The sequence below is a fragment of the Chiloscyllium plagiosum genome, unplaced genomic scaffold, assembly GCF_004010195.1.
Source record: "Chiloscyllium plagiosum isolate BGI_BamShark_2017 unplaced genomic scaffold, ASM401019v2 scaf_2781, whole genome shotgun sequence".
Classification (NCBI taxonomy): Eukaryota; Metazoa; Chordata; class Chondrichthyes; order Orectolobiformes; family Hemiscylliidae; genus Chiloscyllium; species Chiloscyllium plagiosum.
The window spans coordinates 15,261-20,777 of NW_025210822.1; the positions used below are offsets into that span (position 1 = coordinate 15,261).

The 5,517-nt window shown below is 46.7% G+C and overlaps 1 long non-coding RNA gene across 1 annotated transcript in view; it reads right to left on the bottom strand.

Moving 5' to 3' along the window:
- The window catches only part of LOC122546963, a 9,147-nt gene extending 3,636 nt beyond the window's left edge, over positions 1-5,511 (bottom strand). Inside the window, exon 1 of the long non-coding RNA XR_006310856.1 lies at positions 4,551-5,511. This is a non-coding gene — a long non-coding RNA (uncharacterized LOC122546963). The remainder of the gene's footprint in view (positions 1-4,550) is intronic.
- Between the last annotated feature and the right edge of the window lie 6 nt (positions 5,512-5,517).

Consider the following 5,517-nt stretch of genomic DNA (forward strand, 5'->3'; position numbering starts at 1 on the left):
CTCCCTCAGCACGGACCCTCCGACAGTGCGGCACTCCCTCAGCACTGACCCTCCGACAGGGCCCACTCCCTCAGCACTGACCCTCCGGCAGTGCGGCACTCCCTCAGCGCTGACCCTCCGACAGTGCGGCACTCCCTCAGCGCTGACCCTCCGACAGGGCCCACTCCCTCAGCGCTGACCCTCCGACAGTGCGGCACTCCCTCAGCGCTGTCCCTCCGAATTTTCCTGTTGAGACTGCAGAAGTGGGATTCACATCCACAACCTTCTAATTCCAAGATGAGATTGAACCCCAATCACTAACAGCTAGTGTGAAAGCAAATAGATCTCTATGGAATAGGTCCTGCCTTACAGAACATAGGAGCTGATACTCCAGGGGCTAGAGACTGCAAGTCACAAATCTCAGGAACACATCAAGTGTCCTGGATCCCAAGGCCTACAATAACTTCAGGTACTGAAATATTATCTCCTCTGTGGACACATTGGAGCAGTTACTTCCTAGCATTTATATTTGGACTGCCCAACGTTCATAGTACAACTGAGAACCTGTGTTCCAGTGAAAGGACTGTGGCTCAGGCTGGGAAAATCGCAGAAGGAAATGGCGATCCTAAAGGCCAACTGGTCAAAGGAATAGGAATTGAAGACAGGGTGAGAGACACCAAAACCGGGAAAGGTCTGATACCGATGGTCTGATTCGGAAGGATTTCCTTAATGCAAGTGGAGAAAAATCATATGCAGTGTCATACAGCACCGAAACAGACCCTTTGGTGCAACCAGACCATGTGATTATAAAGAAAACGGCTCATCCCGATAACATTGAGAGAGCAATTAGGAACATATTAAGGATACAGAATGTCCAACCAGAAATACCAGTGAAAACAGGATCCAGAAAAGTTGTTATAAAGAACAACATGGAGAACTGTTTTCTCAATTCTCAAATGTTACAGTCAACGTGTAGGGTATTGGTTCTAATGTGTAGATTCTCCAGAGAGCTAGCACAGACATGATGGACCAGCAGAGGTTCAATTCCCCTCTCATCTGTTTCCCCAACTCTCTGTCCACTGACTATAAGAAAAAGGAGTAGAAATGGGTCGATGATCTTAGCTGATAAAGCCTTTGATAAAGTCCCACATGGGAGGTTAGTGAGCAAAATTAGGGCGCATGGTATTGGGGGCAAAGTACTGACTTGGATTGAAAATTGGTTGGCTGACAGGAAACAAAGAGTAGTGATAAACGGCTCTATTTAGGAATGGCAGGCGGTGACCAGTGGGGTACCGCAGGGATCAGTGCTGTGACCGCAGCTTTTTACAATATATATTAATGATATAGAAGATGGTATTAATCGTAACATTAGCAAATTTGCTGATGATACAAAGCTGGGTGGCAGGGTGAAATGTGAGGAGGATGTTAGGAGATTACAGGGTGACCTGGACAGGTTAGGTGAGTGGACAGATGCACGGCAGATGCAGTTTAATGTGGATAAATGTATGGTTGTCCACTTTGGCAAGAACAGGAAGGTAGATTACTACCTAAATGGAGTCAGGTTAGATAAAGGGGCAGCTGAAAATGTGTTGCTGGAAAAGCGCAGCAGGTCAGGCAGCATCCAGGGAACAGGAGAATCGACGTTTCGGCATAAGCCCTTCTTCAGGATAAGGGGGCAGTACAGAGAGATCTGGGTGTTCTTGTATACCAGTCAATGAAGGCAAGCATGCAGACACAGCAGGTAGTGAAGAAAGCTAATAGCATGCTAGCCTTCATAACAAGAGGGATTTATCAGAGTACAGGAGCAAAGAGGCTCTTCTGCAGCTGTACAGGGCCCTGGTGAGACCGTACCTGGAATATTGTGTGCAGTTCTGGTCTCCAAATTTGAGGAAAGACATTCTGGCTATTGGAGTGCAGCGTAGGTTCACGAGGTCAATTCCTGGAATGGCGGGACTATCTTATGTTGAAAGATTGGAGCGACTGGGCTTGTATGCCCTTGAGTTTAGAAGATTGAGAGGGGATCTGATTGAGACGTATAAGATTATTAAAGCATATTGAATGGTGGTGCTGGCTCGAAGGGCAGAATGGCCTACTCCTGCACCTATTGTCTATTGATCCTTGACCCCCCCATGACCTTCCACACTCTCTCCATGTCCTTTAATTCCCTTAATATCCTTAATTCCCTTGAATATACCGGACAGGCGAGCATCCACAACGCTCTGGTGTGGAAAGTCTCAAAGACTAACAGCCCTTTGACTGAAATGAATTCCTGTCAGTTCGAGATGGCCAAGCCATCATTCTGACATTGTGACACCACGTTTTAGATATGCAGTCAAGGGAAACACAATTAGATTCCCTACAGTATTGAAACAGGCCCTTCGGTCCAACAAGTCCATGCCCACCCTCCGGAGAGTAACCCACCCAGATGCATTCCCCTACCCTATATTTGCCCCTGACTAATGCACCTAACACTGTGGGCAATTTAGCACGGCCAATTCACCTGAGCTGGATTCTGGGATGTAAGTGTAGCACGTGGATGAACCCCGCGCAGACACAGGGGAGAATGTGCAAACTCCACACTGATGGTCATCCGAGGGTGCAATCAAACCCTGGTCCCTGGTGCTGTGAGGCAGCAGTGCTAACCACTGAGCCACCGTGCCACCCAGGTTCTCAGCCTGCAAAACCATTTAAGAAATGAGATCACCACTCATTCCACTAACCTTCAGGGAATAGACCTATCATACTCAACCTCTCTCCATCCTGAGTGAGCTTGCTCCCTCTGTTCCACAGCTGCCTTTCCTCATCCTCCCCTAACTCACTCCCCCTTAACCAGTGGCCTGGCCTCTGCCTTGTTCCAGTCATTGCCCCTACTCAGTCATCCTGCACCCTCCCTACACCCAGAACAAATATTAGTGAAGCAATGTGAAATTTCCATCTATTGTCATCAGTCGTCTTTGGTGAAAACCAACCTGCTTTAAATTATTGAGAGGCACTATCAGCTGAGCTGGGTGTAAGGTAGGAGAGTACGATAAAGTTACTGACTAGCAAGGTCTGGGAAAGGCTCTGACACCACCAATCAACAGGCTCACAATGACTCAGGGACTTTTATTACCAAATACCAATGTCAGTTCTTCAATCTCAGCTAGACGTTGTCAATAAACCAAAACGTTTTCCAATTGTACCGCTCTGACACGTTAAAATGGAGCAGAAAGCATATCTGTCAGCAATCAAAATCTAAACAAAACTAACACTTGTCATTAAAGCCCACAGCCATGTATGAAATAGTGCAATAATTTCCAATCAAACTTTTCAGTTCTTTATTCAGGATGGGGTGCTCCGAGCAGCTGCTAGCGTAGGGAGAGGTATAGTGACTAGCACCTGTCACTGTTTGAGAAGCTTCACGTTACTAACCACAAGGGGCAGGGGACAGAGGGAGGGCAGGTGCTGGAATGGACCGACTCAATGGATGAGGCAGGGGGATTGTGCTGAGGGCATGCCATTGCAAGGAAAGTGTCCATTAGAGATGAGATGTTTTAGTCTCCAGGAGCAGTGATAAATCCTAGTTAAATTCTACACTGGCTGTGAACACAAAGGAAGTTTCATTAACAGCAGGATACTTGCCAGCTGTAGTAACTGGGCTTTCTGCTGGAGTAGGCATTAGAATTCAGACCTCGAGTGGGGAGGGATGTGTACCTCACCATGCTGGTTTCTGCTGACACTAATATTGTACAGTTTATGTGTCTAAATAGTAATGAATATTGAGACTGAGCAAAGTGCTGTCAAGTCAGGAGGGAATGACATCAAACTGCAAAGAAATGGGGCTTAGACCAAGGTCAGTTCTGACCTGTCACACTTTATAATCAGACTTCTGCATCTCTAGCATTTGTGGTTGAAAGTCTGGTCCACAGACTCTGTAAGGGCCCTCCATACAGTCCAAGTAGCAGATGTCTCAGTTGTACATGAGCACCATATGGTGGAACTGAAATTATTTATTTTACTGTTTAAAAACCCAAACTCTGCAATATTAAAGGCAGATGAGCTATTCCAGGCCACTGTTGTAACTGAGACCTTGCTGTGTGGAAACTGGCTGCACCACACAACGACACGAACTGTGTTTGAAAGGCATTTCCTTCCACTGGATTCCCTTTTGGGGCAACACAAGACAGAAATGAACAAGTTGTCCTTCACAGGAATATCCGAAAATGCAGACCACAACCATGCAAATATTGTCAATGCATCAAATCCTTTTGCATTTACTTCTAATAAACGGAGTTATACCTATAATAAAGCATCCTTCGGAAGCACAGCATTGCAGTCAGCCCAGCCTGGTTCTCACTAACTGTCCCATTATAGACACAAGATCAGGTATAAGGCCTATAGTTACTACTCCTCCTTATGTGACACGCTCCAGTCCTCGAACCTTACTATTTTCATCAGAATGCTGTTGAGATCAGCACAAGCTTGGTATGAGCCACTCTGACCATGCCTGAAGTGTGTAACACCGTGGGACTCTGCTCATCAGCTGGCCAGGATTACAAAGTCCATTCCCAGGTGCCCTGACTTGCCCTTACCTCTTGGTGTTGTGAATGGTTGTCCCACCCAACACGATCCTCACTCCTGGGCTGGTACGGTTCAGATTGTAGACAGTCTGTGCCTCCTCATAGGTCGCTCCTCCAATGATAAACACAATGATATCTTGTGGGCTGTAAGAAGGGAAAGGGTGAGGTTAGTATCATCAAGGAGCTACTTAGCTGAGCGTAACATTACTGAGCAATCTGTACTGCTGCCAATTGGAAGGAGGTACCTAATTTAATAAATGGAAGATATTCCAACATAGACCCACTGTATATCCAAATCCAGAACCACAGTTCGGAGTGGGAGCTACCATTGGTCTCGGTGCCTGTGTTATTGATGGCCATCTTCCACCAAGTTAGAACTGATTATGACATGGTTTGTGGTCTAGTCCCTGACTGACATTATGTCCCAGGTGAATATCGTGGAGCTAAACTCTATGAAAAACACACAGAAAACTCTTCAAATCAGAAAGAAGCCAAGTTACTTGGGCACTTGGACAGAAAATCAACTTGTATTTATCTTGTACCCTGAATGTAATAAAATATTTGATGGTTCTTCACAGAGAATAATTGAATAAGGAGACAGAGATGGAGGGATCAGGGCTGGTGACTAAATGGCTGGTGAAAGAGGTCGGTTTTCGAGCATGGCATAATGGAGGGCAGAGAACAAGAGAGGCAGGGAGGAAATTCCACACCGAGGGCCCCAGCACCACCAGTGAAAACTGGGGAACGAGCAAGAATCCAGAACAGAAAGAGCACGAGGATTGCAGGGACTGAAGGAGCTATAAGAGAAGGAGGGGGGTCTACGGGCTGCAGGAGGTTACGGAGATAGGGAGGGCTGTAGGGACTGGAGGAGTTAACCTATTAGGGAGGGGTATAGGGACTGGGGCTGACAGAAAAAGGGAGGTGTATAGCAGCTGGAGGAAGGGAAAGAGATAGGGAAGGGTGTAGGGACTGGAGGAGG